General features: G+C 38.2%; 1 pseudogene; it reads right to left on the bottom strand.

Annotated features, from left to right (window-relative positions):
- Positions 1-14,727: 14,727 nt before the first annotated feature.
- Positions 14,728-15,651, bottom strand: LOC126080516 (olfactory receptor 8K3-like; annotated as a pseudogene).

The raw sequence follows: 15,651 nt of genomic DNA, 5'->3' as shown, positions 1-15,651 counted from the left end.
AAACAATTAGAAAATCACTTCTAAACAAGAGTAATTATTAGTTTCGAGAGAGAGAAGGATAACAACCTATTGGACAAAAGCACGGATTTAGGAAGCAATATCTGTCTGGGAGAGACAAAATGAAAAAACCTGGAAACTTCTGTGGCTTACCTCAATAAATCTGTCTTAACTTATATACCCACTGATACAGGCAAAATTGGCTAATTTAGACAAAACCAGATACTCAGCTGATCCTGTTGAATATAGTTTTATTTTGTTTATACTAATATTACAATATAGTAATAATAAAAATGATAAAGTATATGGACTCCAAGGGCTCAAATATGAAAGTAAAGGCACTGATGATGAAAGAGAGGGATTTCAAGGTTTAGAAAGTGGACATTTGAGCAAATTCATATAACTGAGTACTCGAACTAACCCACCCCAGTGAGCCTTGTTTTAATCAGAATTAGCCACCCGGAGCAGAGTGTAAGAAATAAAATAGGAGGTGTGTGTGAGCATGCATACACACACACACACACACACACACTTTCTATATATATATATTTTTCTACTAGATAAGGAAAACACCAGGTATTTGTAAACCTTCCTGTATCCATTAGTTTCACTATCCCACTCAACATATTCAATGTTCTTATTAAAAAAAAAAAAAGTAACACCCTCCAGACATTCTAGTATACTATCAACTGTCTTAATTATTATGCTTATAATGCATCGCTCCTGCTCCAGGAAGGCAACGCTTTGTACTGTTTCATTTATTAATCTACTTACAGCCTTAGTAGAGTGACTGGTAGAAGGCAATATAAAAATACATGTTATCTGTGATTTTGTGCTTGATATCCCCTCTGGGGGCACAAAAAAAAATTTTAAAGTGCAAAATGTAATACTGACTGTCAAGAAAATATATTGCATAATTTTTCTAAAGTCCTATGTAAGGCATATTTTACATTTTTATTCCTCAAACTGTAGATCAAGGGATTCAACATGGGGATCACCAGGGTGTGAAATATGGAAGCCACTTTATCACTGTCAAAGGACTGACTGGACTTGGGCTGCAGATACATAAAGATTAAAGTCCCATAGAACACCACCACCACAGTCAGGTGGGATCCACAGGTGGAGAAGGCCTTGTGCCTGCCCTCAGCGGAGCTCAATTTGATAATGGATACAATTATAAGTGTGTAAGAAACAAGAACTATTAGAAGGGATGAAATCAAATCAAAAACAGATAAGATGAAAATGACCAATTTGATCTCGTGTGTGCCTAAGCAGAGCAAAGATAACAAGGGGAGACTGTCACAGTAGAAATGCCTGATGACATTGTGGCCACAGAAGGATAAATTAAAAATCTTTATGGTGACCAGAAGAGAAAAAAATGTGCTGTAGAGATAAGGGATTTCCACCAGCACAGAACACACCCCTCGTGACATGATGATGGTGTAGCGCAAAGGATTACAGATAGCCATATAGCGGTCGTAGGACATTGCTGACAGAATAAACAGTTCAGTAGTTATGAACATAATAACGAAAACTAGCTGTGTAGCACAAAAATAACAGGAGATTGTATTTTCATCTACAACAAAATTTACCAACATTTTGGGTCCCACGGCTGTTGAATAACCAAGATCAGTGATAGCCAGATGTCTGAGAAAAAAGTACATGGGTGTTTGTAGCCTGGAGTCCATCTTGGTGAGGATGATGATGCCCAAGTTGCCCACCACTGAGATCATGTAGATGGTGAGAAACAGCCTGAACAATGGTGCCTGCAGCTCTTGGCGGTCTGTGATTCCCATCAGAATGAACTCATTCAGCGCTGTTAGATTGTGTTTGTCCATCTAGGTATACCAGGAAACCTGTTCTGGGTAGAGACATCAGCATCATCAATAGCTTTTATATAACATCACCTAGTAGATTTTTAGTATATAAAACCGATATGAATAGTATAAATCCAAACGTTCCATTTTAGGATATTTGAATACATACCCAACTCCCACAAATTTTACACACACACATACACATGTCCATATTAGATAGATTGAAGGATACATTAGTATATAAATGAAACAAGAATGAATAATATGTTAAACCTTTAGGTGTTAGTACTTGGATATTTATTGTACTCTTCTTAAAACTTATGTCTTTTTCACATACCTAAAAAAAATACGTGGATACATTTTGAACTCTCTCCTTCAAAATATTATTTTATGAAAACTCATATAAATAGATGGTCCAGGATGGAACAATCTACGTAATAGGTCTTTGATAGACATATAATTGATCACAGTGGAAATTACTTATCTTTATACATGAAAACATCTCTAGAGATATATGTATATAGATGCAACCTCTGCTATACCTCCATTTGTAATGCATACAATGTGGTGCTCTGGGCAGATAACATAAGTTATATGAATTTTTTATCCACATCTGAAAAATCATATTCCAACTCTTTTTTGCAGGGTTGCTAGAAAGGATAAATGAGAGTTAAATTCTTCAATGTGTCTATAATAGTTGAAAATAACTCTAAAATAGTATGTGCCTAGTATTATTTGTTCTACCTATTTGTCTGTCTTTCTGTCTGCCTGTATATCTACCATCCATCATTGTCATATATTGTTTTTTGATGTTGACAGTATTACTTGAAATAATAATAATACTTGAAATACTTGAAAGCATTATTATTTTTGTTAATTGTTTTGATCTTTAAGATATTTATAGGTATATTGTTCTGGACTGTGACTTAAATTCTTTGCCGCCATTTTCATGATGAATAGGTTCATTAAGATATTATCCTTGTAATTGACCCCAGCCCCATAGTCCATAACACCCATTCTAAGAATAAAGTGTCTAAAAGTGCCATTCTGTAGGTTACTTTCTCTTTTTGTCTGCTTAAAATACTTACTCCTCCAGTTGGGCAATCATATGAGGAAATCTGACCAAATAGTGAAAACTTGATGCCATAAACTCCCCCTTTTAAAAAAGCATCCTCTACTTTATGAAAAAGAAAGTTTAAAAAGTCACAATATGATACAGTAGCATAGGAGAAGAAGAAAATGTACTGATGATGATGTCTGTGTGAATTACCAGTAGTTATTTAAAACCTTTTTGAACACAAAACATGCTATGTTAAACATTGGAACTCCTATGTGTCATGAGATATCACAGATAAATTCAACTACAGTCTTTAAAAAAATGTATCTGAATATACCACAGATGCTTTTAAAAATAAGATAATAACCCTGCAGGTTAATATAACAAAATTGTAGGTTGAAAACTTTGTGATCATCACTGCAGCGTAAGTATGTGTGTCTATCAATCTATCCACCCATATATCTATCTATCTGTCTGTCTATCTATCTCTATCTGTTGTCTGTCTATCTATCTACCTAAATCACTACCAATCTATCCATCTACATATTTGTCTATATATCTGTTTATCTGACATGTATCTATTCCTAAATACTATGAGCAGAGCAGTTTCTGAGTAAATTATTAATCAGCAAATGCAGACATTAAACTTCATGACATTAAATTATAAAAGTGAATAAATGAAGTGCGTATTTATTTCATGTAAAACATATCAGGAATAATGTTGGAAAGCAGACAAATTGAATCAAAATTCTTAATATTTTTCTGGGGCTTTGCTATCTATGAAAAATGAGGCTGTGACTATGTCACTAAAATATTCTAGATATTAGTAAAATGTGGCAATTCTTAAAAAATTCTTCATTTTACCTGTAATGAATCTGTTTTGACACCCCATGTGCTTCTGAACATGGCATAGTGGGAACAACTTATAGCATTCTCTCAGCCCTTGAGACTCTCCCTGAGGAGATACCAAGCAATGTGTTAATTATGTCTGAAGCACCTGAAAGCTTAACAAAACATGGAGGATATTTGTTAATTTTCTAAACAAATTGTATTCACCAGGAAGTAAGCTTCTTTTAGATGCATTTCTTCATTTATTCTCAGTTAAGTTTCAATTTATCCATCCAAGGATCTACAATAAAATATTTACCTTTAGGTAAGACCCTTCAATATGCCTCCATTTACATGATGCCTTCAAATGGAATGAAATTAGTGAATTTCATAAACATAATGCATACTTTCTTTGTGTTTTTTTCCATGTTTTCACTATTGTTTTACCTTGGGGGCAGATATTAGTCACTGTGACACCTCCTATTATTGCAAGTTGTCTGTTTAAGACACCTCTCTTATTTTATTTTATTAGATTAACATATTCTATTTTATTAGCATGAATCAACACGAGAAGAAACAGTTACATACATCCATTTAAAACTGGAACATGGAATGTACGGAATATGAATCTTGGGAAATTGGAAGTTGTGAAAAATGAAGTGAAACACATGAAGATCAATATCCTAGGCATTAGTGAGCTGAAATGGACGGGTATTGTCCATTTTGAATTGGACAGTCACGTGATATACTACACCAGAATGAAAAACTGAAGAGGAATGACATCGTTCTTATTCTCAAAAATAACATTTCAAGACCTATCATGAAGTGAAATGCTGTCAGTGATAGGAGAGTATCCAAGAGCCTACAAAGAAGACAAATTAATACTATTAGTATTCAAGTTTACCCACCAAGCACTAACGCCAAAATAAGGAAACTGAAGACTTTACTAACTTATGAAGTCTGAAATACATCAAAATTGCAATCGAGATGCATTGATCATTAATGTTGGATTAGAATGTGAAAGTTGGAAAAAAAGAAGAATTGGTAGTTGGGAAATATGGCCTTGGTGATAGAAACAACACCAGAGATTACATGTTGGAATATTGCAAGACCAACAAATTCTTCATCACAAATAACTTTTTTCAAGAACAGAAACAGAGAGCACACAAGTGAAGCTTGCCAAGTAGAATACACAGGAATCAAGTCGACTGCATCTGTTGAAAGAGATGATGGGGAAGCTCAATATCATCAGTCAGAACCAAGCCAGGGTCCAACAGCAGAACAGACCACTGATTTCACATGCAAGTGCAAACTGAGGCTGAAGAAAAATAGAGCAAGTCCAAGAGAACCAAAACACAACCATGAGTATATCCCACCTGAGTTTAGAGATCATCACAAGAATAGATTTGACACAATGAACCTAATGACCAAAGATTAGACAAGTTTGGAAGAATATCAAGCATCATAGATAAAGAATGCAAAAGGTCATTAAGTAGGAAAGAAAGAGAAAACCAAAACGGATGTCAGAAGAGACTATGAAACTTGCTCTTGAACATAGAGTAGCTAAAGAGAATGGAAAAAATTATTCAGTTAAAGACTGAGCAGAAGATTTCAAAGGGCAGCTCAAGAAGTGAAAGTAAATTGTTATCATTGAAATGGGCAAAGGTCTGGAGTTTAAAACCCAAAAGGGAAGAATATGCTTGACATTTCTGAAGCCGAAAGAACTGAAGAAAAAGTCAAGCCATGTGAGCAAATAATGTGGTATGTTATACTGAACTTAATAAAAGATTTTAAAATAAAAGTAACAAGAAAAAAAGCCAATTTTTCTGACTTTCTACATATGAAATAAGAGGTATATCCATGTATAAAACACTTTAAAAGATGCAGAACCCATGCTTACTCGAGTAAATATTAAATGTCTTTTTGGTTAGAAAAATCATGAAAATTTAATAACTTTGTAAAAAATAAAGCCTTGAAAAAATCTTTATATTTTATTTCTGTGTCAGTCATTTTAAATTTTAAAATATGTTCAAAATTTGCATAGACTCAATTGGTTGAGATGGACAAATGAAAGTTCAATGAAGAGATGAGTTTTAAAAATGCCAGCATTTTCTATGAGAGAATAAGTGTTCAATTTTTATTTTGCCTAACCTAGGGTTGAATTTTTTTTTTAGGGTTGAGTAATTCCTATTGCCTCAAGTAATAAACTAATATTTTAGGCTAAGAACTATGTAAATAGAGAAATATATCTGATCTTATACTTTACTGTTATTGCATATATTATATTGTGCATGTTTCCTGGGATTTAAGTAACATACCAAATACTTTTACTCTTCTCATCAAGGACACTACACAGGTTTGTTACTGTTGTTAAGCGCTATTGTATATATTTAAGAGCGGCTATAATTTTTTTTTTTTTTTAAATAAATACAAGGTGAACTTCTGCTCGAATATGACACTGTGGAAATTGGGAGAAACACCCCATGTTGTAGTGAAGTTTATGCCCCTCACAGTTCTAGGAAAGTGTCAGTCACGTATGCTGGAAATTAGAATATCACTCTTCCTGTACCTTGACTTCTGAGTCTTCCCTACCTCAAAGCATTTCTGTTCAGCTCTCCACTGGTTTACTCTTTCTCTAGGGAATCCAGCAATGCACATAGTACAAATTTGTCAATTCCCTCAGCTCCCTCTCCTTGGTGGTAACTTTCTCTAATAGAGAAATTATGTGCAGGCACTATTTGACACTTGGTGGGAGGGACCAGTCCCTGGAAGAGGACATCATGGTTGTATAGCAGAGGGTCAGCAAAAAATAGGAAGCCCCTCAAAGAGATGGAATGACACAGTCTCTGCAACAATGGGCTCAAACTTAGCAAGGATTGTGAGGTGGTACAAGACAAGGCACTCTTTTCTTCTTTTGTTAATATGATTTCTGTGACACCTAACAAAAACAACAAGTGTTGAGATTATTGGGGATCATTAAATATTCTACTGAATCACAGATTAGCTCTTATTCTAATTTTAATAATGTTTAACTTGTATACTCAAGCTCCTCAATTAGTATTTTCTTATCATTCTCTGTCTGTTTTACTTTCAGGAGTTCCTTCAGTAAAAAACTATATACATGGATTAGACAATTTATTTTTCTTTGGGTTGATGGATATTCCTGAGTTGTGTATTGTTCTTTTTGATCTGCGTGATTACTTTGGTGGGAACTTCTTGGATGCTTAGAGTAATCCCGGCAATATCCAATACACTGCAAATTTTCAGCTGGTTCTTTCACATCTTAGTCTACATGGATATCACGACCCACAATTCCATGGTGCCCAGCCTTCACAATTGCATGTGGTGCTTCTGCCCCTTCCTGTTGTGTCATCTAGGAATTCTCTTCCCATATAAGTAATGAAACACTCTATAAGTAAAAGGATCATTAGTTCAAGAAAGAGAGTTTAATTAAAAGAAAAAAAAATCTAGTAGTGGGGCCTGATTGTTCTCATTGTTTCAGTATCTCAGCAAAATCAATGTTAATATATTTGCCAAATTCTTATCCTTATATTAAATTCCAAAAAAAATTGAAGCTCACACAGTAAAAATGTCCAGGAAGCAGATGATAGGGAATAAATCCCCTCAGAGATCCCCTTTTTTGTGATTAACCTATTTTTTTATTGTAATTTAGATGAACGTTTAGAGAACAAACTAGTTTCCCACTAAACAGTATACATATTGTTTTATGACATTGGTTAACAACCCCATGACATGTCAACACTTTCCCTTCTCAACTTTGGGTTCCCTGTTATCACTTTTCCTGTTCTTTCCTGCTTCTAGTCACTGCCCCTGGGCTGCTACACCCCTTTAGCCTCATTTTATTTTAAGGACCTGTCCAATCTTTGGCTGAAGGCTAAACCTCAGGAGTAACTTCATTACTGAGCTCAAAGTGTTTCCAGGGGCCGTACTCTCAGGGTTTCTCCAGTCTCTGTCAGGCCAACAAGTCTGGTCTTTCTTTCTGAGTTAGAATTTTGTTTTACCTTTTTCTCCAGCTCTGTTCTGGGCCCTTTATTGTGATCCTTGTGAGAGTAGTGGTAGCCAGGCACCACCTAGTTGTACTGGACTGGGTCTTGTTGAGGCCATGGTAGATGTGGTCCATTAGTCTTTTGGACAAATCTTTCCCTTGTATCTTTAGTTTTCTTCATTCTCGCTTGCTCCCAGAGAGGTGAGACTAGTGGAGATGGCCGCTTCCGGGCTTTTAAGACCCCAGACACTACTCACCAAAGTAGAATGTAGAACATTTTCTTCATAAACTATGTTATGCCAACTGAGCTAGATGTTCCCCAAGACCATGGTCCCCACAACCCTCAGCCCAGCAACTCAGCCCATCAAGAAGTTTGGATGTATCTATGAAGCTTCCATGATCTTTCCTTGTACAAGTTGTGCGGTCTTCCCCAGCACTGTGTACTGTCTTACCCTTCACCAAAGTAACACTTTATCTATTGCCTATTCAGTGTTTTTCCATCCCCATCCCTCCCTTCTCTTGAAGACTCCCCTGTTTAACGAAGTAACATCAGTGTTGACAAGCAGCAACCAATTTCTACAAATGATTAGCTATAGTGATTTACCTTTTTTTTTTTTAATTCTACTTGTATGCTAATTTCTAAAAGCTGGATGAATTCCTCAAGGCAGAAAGCCACAAATCATTTCTTAAAATGGGAACTGCATTGTTTATTTATTTTTAGCATCTTCCTTACTAAATCAAAAACCAAACCTTCACCACCGATTCGATTCCTACTCATTTCGACCACATAGGACAGAGTAGGACTGTCTCCTAGGTTTTGGAAGGAGTGGCTGGTGGATTTGAACTGCCACCTTTTTTGTTAGCAGCTAAGCTCTTAACCATTGTGTCACCAGGGAGTCTCTTCCTTACTGCTTAATGATAATTCCTGAATTCCCCTGCTGCACATTTGTTATAAACCTGCCCAGACTATGTCCTACATCCACTTTGTGATGGCTTTCCGTTATTTGGTTTGAGCAAGTATAGCATCCAAAATGAACCCATTAGGTTGCTGAGTCAATTTATTAATTCATTGCCTTTACTGAACTTATTTTCTTCCCAGATATTGTCCTAGTTATTTGCTATTTTATGAACCGCATTGCTACTTCTTTTAATCTGATATTTTTTGTCATCTCAGGGATGACATCACTAGTGCAGAAAATTGACATTAATAGGTAATTTGGAGTAGTTGTTATGAGCCTGGAACATGGAGCTAGACCATGTTTGAAATTTGGTTCTAATGCTTAAGACCACTGTAACTTGAACAACTTATTTATCCTTCATGAGTTGAACTGGGATAATTTATTTACCCTTCCTGAACCTCCATTCTTAGGGAATCTCACTCATACAGGAGGGTGTTAGGAAAACAAGTACCTGAAGTTGTGAAATGGTTCACATGTCTGGTTCTCACAGTTATGATGAATTTGTGGTTTTCTTCGCTCCACTATGTGGATTCAAGCTTTGAACCCATTGTGTTGGACAGCTTTTGAGGTAGCCAAGAAGGCTTCAAAGGGGCCAGTCCACTTTTGTTGAAGGGGGTTAGCTTTCTATGCCTTGAGAAGAAATCAATCACCAAACTGGAATGCATGGAGGGCATCTCTGGATTAGGCAGGCTCCTCAGGTGAGTGTACCTGTGGAGAGAAGACAGAGGCACCTGAAGGGACAGCAAATATTTAGTGACTTGAACATCTCCAACCTCATGGAGGGAAGGTGGTTAGTCGTAATTAAGGCAGGCTATGTTGGTCGTATTGGGTTATCTAATAGTGTGCCCATATAATAGCTCAAACAGACTAAGCTCTAATTTGTCTCTAGGGATGGATTGAATTCTCAAGAAGGGCAAAGGTAGCAACTTTTTCCATATCAATTTGGTCTCTTGGCACAGCTTTGCTAGATGTCTCTTCAGAGTCTAGTTAGCCCACTGTACTTTGCAGCTGGACTGTCATCTCAGGCTGTGTGTAAGTCCCTATTAATGTCAGGGCTTTTGACACCAATTACACCTCCAAGGCCACAAAATGGGGCCCACTGTTGTTGCCAGTGGAGATGGGAAGCCAAATCAAGGGATCATTTCACTTAGGAGGTGTTTCACAAACTCAGTTGTCTTTTTGGTTCTGCAAGGAAAAGCTTCAGCACAGTTAGTGCAGGTTTCAATAAAGGCTAGCAGATATTTGTAATTCTTGGGAGCTCGAGGAATCTCAGTGAAATCATCCTGCCAGTCCTCTCCAGGCACTGTCCCAGTTCATTGGATTCCTGAGGGTGCTTCAGCAGTGTTTTGGGGATTATTTTTTACACAGGAGGGGCAGCTATTTAACACTCCCGAAATAGTGGTGTGCACCTTTGTTGTCTCTTAATGCAGTCATATAATCATATCAAAAGCCAATTGCTCTGTCCCGGTTCATTCTAAGGGGTCTGTGTCATTTCCCTCTAAGGCTTGGTGTAAAGGCTGGGGAATAAGTCTGAAATTTAGAATCCAGATATGGCAAAAAACAACCATTCTCAAAAAACCTTAGTGCTATCTCCAGTTGGTAAGGGCCACCACTCTGCAGATGGCGTTTTTTCGGGCAGGGAGGATTTCTTGCTCTTCCTATCTGATTTTAAAACTCTGATAAATCACCTCCTTTTGGTTGACCTGAGGTTTTTACTTTTGAGCTCTGTTACCCTGCATTCCCCAGAAAGTTCAAAACCTCTATAGTATTCAGGAGGCAAGCATATTCACTGTGGCTAGCAAATGAATAAACATACTGGAGGAGTATACTGTTGGTCAGGGTCAATTGTCTTAGTTCCTTAACAAGGTTGGGCCTAAAAGGAGTGGTACTGTTTTTAAACCCCTGGGGAAGGACTTGCCTACAGAGTTCTTGCTTTTGTCCACTGTCCAGGTATTTTTACCCAAAGGCAAAGACTTCCCTTTTTTTTCCACTTAAATGCAGAAGAATGCATCTTTCAGATCAAGTACAACTAATCTGGAAAAACTGAGCAACAAGGTAAATAGCAGGGTGTATGGGTTGGTAACAACAGGGTGGACAGTGACTTTCACCTGACTGATACCTTGCAGATTCTGAGTAAACTGGTATTCTCTATTTTTCTTTTTCACTTTTAGGATGGGAGTGTCGAACTGTTACTAACAAGGTCTGAGCAGTCCATGTTTCATGTATCTGGTGATGATTTTGCCCATATCTGCAGGCCTTCACCCAGATGGGGTCCTGCTTACATGGAGAGAAAACTATGCCAGGTTCAGGCTCAACTGCCACCAGGGGAACATATTTGGCACATGCTGGCACCTTGTTGGCCCATACCCATAACCAAAAGACCACTGCATGCTTGATGGCTGGCCCTACTGATCCCTGGTAGTGTCCTTCCATGCTGTAATTGGTGGGTGACTCTGTGGTAGGGGCCATGTGCACTCACCATCCATTCTGTGGTGGTACCTGCACCTGCATGGTCTCTTTATCAAAAGAAATTTGTGCTTGCAGTTTGCACAAGTTTCTTTTCAGCAAGGGAATGGAATAGTCAGGCATGTAGAGAAAAGAATGTGTTAATGACTTGCATTGTGTAGAGCAGGTTAGAGGCTGCAGGAAAGGATGGTTCTTCTCTTACCTGAGACTCCCGGATTAACCTTGTTTTGTCAGGACTGTTTTTTTCTGGGCCAGGGCAGAATGGGTTGCTCTGGTATCCATTGGAAACCATACAGTCCCCACCCCCACCAGTGGTTCAGGTGGGAGACTTTCCTCCAGTCCTCCTCAATTAGAGTCTTTACCCATTGACATCATAGGCCACTGGGCAACCCCATTCTCTTTCTTATTTCTGGGTAATAATTTAGGGCTTCTCACTTCCAATGCCCTCTTTCCTTACACTAGACACAGTGGTCTCAGCTTATGGGGGTCAGGGTCCCCCACCTCCCTCTCTCTTCAGAGGCCCTCCTTTTCTTGAGCTGCCAGGAATCAGGTCATTTCCTTACAAGGTGGTGTCCAGGAATGCAGACTGTCTCTTCTGATCGGTGATTTTTTTACTTCTCTGCTTTCTGATCCTGATAAGAATATGCCTGGTAGGCAAGCTCAAAAATACATGAGATCCCCAACTCCACATCTTCTTCAAGTTTTTGGAGTTTTCTTCGTATATCCTGGGCACTCTGCCTGATAAAAATCATATTCACAATGTGAGTATTTTCAAGACTCTCAGGGTCTGTTTCTGAGAACCGTCTAAATGCCTCATACACACGTTACACACTCACACAAACTAATGAGTTGCACCAACCTAATAACAGACACGTAGAGCATTTTACACCTTCAAGAACCAATTCCTTCCACTTCTTGGGACTCTAAAGACCTTACCTAGGAATTATCCTGTTATCTACCAAGTAACTCCAAATACATAGGGCCTTTAATGCCCTCAATGACTAATTCCCCCTGCTGCTTGGGACTCTTCTATGGTCTTATGTAGGTATTTACCAAACAACCCAGGTGTGTTTTGTGTCTCCCATGAAGTCATTGTTGGATCTCAGGCGAATCATCTTCCAGGGCTACTAGACAGTCTCTGGGAGAAATCTCCTGGTGGCTAGCCTGTTGCCCAATCTGCCTCTGGATCTGATCAGATGACTCCTGGCTGGCACACCAGAAATTTTGCAGGGTGGAAACTTCAGGTTCTGCTCAGTGCGACTCATCTCAGCCAACATAAAATAGACCAAAGTAGAAGAGTAGAAAGGAATCTTTATTTCATTGTGCAAGGAAGGGATACAGTTGGGGCTGCTGTTGTCAAGACTGTTCCAACAGGACAAGGGGAAAGATTACTTATAAGGGGTTTATAAGTAGGGAGATCATACAAGTTACATCAGTGACATTATTAATCACACTACACAGCTGCAATAAGGTTTACATATAACTCCATGCATCACATGTTCAGAATGTGGTCATTTAGCTCCACCCGAGGCACGGTATTACTATATATGAGAACTAAAGTGTTGTCCTGAATGTCAACATGGCACCTAAACTTTTTTTTCTTTTTTCGCCAATTTCATCTAGTTTTGGGAAGCTGTAAAGGAGAGGGGAACCAGGATTTTAATGTAAAGCTATGGGGCATGCCAAGCAAAGGAACCAGGACTCTAATGTAAAGCTAGGGGCATGTCAAGTAAGCTGCTCAAGGAAGTGGAAATTTTCCCAGCTTGGGGAGCTCTATCTTATCATGACCATCTTCACTTTCTAACTGCTACAAACATTCAAAAACATTTATGTTCACATGAAAATATAACATTCATCTTTTTCTTATATTGCAATGAACTATTTTCATTCTAATTCCATTGGCTACACAGGAGATTTTATTTCAAGATCCTGAATGAAGAAAATGATTTAGACTCTAATAGCTTCAAGGTAACACTATAAATTTTGAAAAAAAAGATACTTGAAAAATTTTGAGGAGTACTGTGGAGCAACTATGTCCATAAGGCAAGATAGTTGCATCCTTGCCGCATAACATTCCTTACCTTAATAAGAAATTCAGCATGGAGCAAATTGTGGGATTATCTCATTTTGCCTCTCATAAGTAGGGTGAACATAAGTCACTGAAAATATAGCACATAATAAATATTGATCAAAGTTTGGGAAAGCCAAACCAATGAAACAGAGGTAGCAAACTTAATTCATCATAGAATATCCTGTTATCCAAGGAAATACACAAAAATAATTCAACAAACATTTTAAAAAGTTTTTCATAAAAATAAGAAAAGATAACAACCTGTGAAAAAAACCTACAAAAAACGGGTAATTATTAAATAAGAACAACTAGTGACGAAGGGATTCCAAACCTGGGAGCAGCTATGGAAGACCTCAAGAAATTTATCCATTCTGATCTATACACCAATTAAGACAAATTTCTTGAGGTCATCTAGAGTTGCTCCTAGGTGGAATTCCTTCCCCACTCTTAGATCTGGGCAAAATGGGTTGATTATAGCAAAGTCACATGCAGACCTGAAACTGTGGATTGCTCAATTGCAAACTATGTTGAGTTAACAGATTTACATGTGGAAGTAAAGGCATTAATAAGAAAAGAGTGGAACTCCAAAGTCTAGAATGGGGGCATTTGAGCAAATTTAGATAAGAGAGTAATTCAAAGCATCACCCTACACTGAGATTCCTTGCAACCTGGCCCAAATCTAATACTCCCCTCGGAAACCATGAAGACTAAAACAGAAGGGAAGTGCTTACACAAACACACACACCCAAACGCAAGAACTGACACTGCAAAGTTTATTGTAATAGTTGAAAGAACACCAGAATCATTGTAGCGCCACTTTTGTACCTAGTACTTTTTCCCACTTCCACTCAGCATATCCACTCTCCTTCCCTGACTTCATGGTTCCCAGCACATTCTCCTGGAGCTCTGGTGGTGCATTGGTTAAGAACTCGGCTGCTAAGCCAAATGTCGAATCCACCAGCCACTTCTTGGAAACCCTATGGAGCAGTTCAACCCTGTCCATTAAGTTTTCTATGACTCAGAATCAATTCAATGCTGAAGGGTTTTGTTTTACAGCACATTCTCAAAAAAAAACCAAATCCACTGCTCTTGAGGAGATTCCAACTACCAGCAACCCTATAGGACAGAGTAGAACTGATGCATAGGGTTTCCAAGGCTGTAAATCTTTGTGGAGAACAACTGACATATCTTTCTCCCATTGAGTGGCTAGTGGGTTTGAACTCCCTGTCTTTCAGTTAGCAGCTGAGCAATTTAATAACTGCACCACCAGGGCCCCAACCCATTCTTCTGCACTATAAAATCTACTTATTTATTATGTTAGTGATCCATTTTTTCCCTTCAAGGTAGGAAAAGGTTTTTACTCTTTTGTTCATCAATGCATTTAGAAGAGTGACTGACACATAGAAGGAAATTTATGAATATATGTGAAATATATTTTTGCTTACCATCCCCTATGGAGGCACACAGACAAGGTTTGAAGCCCTTCATGTAATTTATAGGACCCACATGATGTGTTAAGATATTGCTTATTTTTTCCATGTCCTATGTACACCATATTTTACATCTTTGTTCCTCAAGCTATATATCAAGGGATTCAACACCGGAATAACCAGGGTGTAAAATATGGAAGCCACTTCATCAGTTTCAAAGGAGTGACTGGACTCAGGCTGCACATACGTAAAGATTAAAGTCCCATAGAACAAGACCACCACGGTCAGGTGGGATCCACAGGTGGAGAAGGCCTTGTGCCTGCCCTCAGCTGAGTTCATCCTGAGAATGGCTACAAGAACGAGGAGGTAGGAAACAAGAACTATTAGAAGGGATGAAATCAAATCAATAGCTGCTGAGATGAGAATAATCAATTCAATTTCATGTGTGTTTGAGAAGAGCAGAGATACTAAGGGAAGACAGTCACAGTAGAAAAGACTGATGACATTTTAGCCACAGAAGGATAAATTAAAAATCTCTACAGTGATAAGAAGAGAAATAAATGCACTATAAAGATAGAGAATTGCCACCAGCATCTGACACATCCTTTGTGACATGATGACTGTGTAGAGCAGAGGATGACAGATGGCCACATAGCGATCATAAGACATTGCTGACAGAATGAATAATTCACTAATGATGAACAAGAGAAAGAAAGCTAGCTGTATAGCACAAAAATAATAGGAGATTGTATTTTCATCCACAACAAAATTGACTAACATTTTGGGTCCCACAGTTGTTGAGTAACCAAGATCAGTGATAGCCAGGTGTCTGAGAAAAAAGTACACGGGAGTTTGTAGCTTGGAGTCCATCTTGGTGAGGATGATGATGCCCAAGTTGCCCACCGCTGAGATCATGTAGTTGATGAGGAACAGCCCGAACAATGGAGCCTGCAGCTCTGGGCGGTCTGTGATTCCCATCAGAATGAATTCATTCAGCGCTGTTAGATTGTGTTTGTCCAT

Source organism: Elephas maximus, chromosome 7 (genome assembly GCF_024166365.1).
Source record: "Elephas maximus indicus isolate mEleMax1 chromosome 7, mEleMax1 primary haplotype, whole genome shotgun sequence".
Lineage (NCBI taxonomy): Eukaryota > Metazoa > Chordata > Mammalia > Proboscidea > Elephantidae > Elephas > Elephas maximus.
This window is presented reverse-complemented; position numbering and strand designations above follow the sequence as displayed.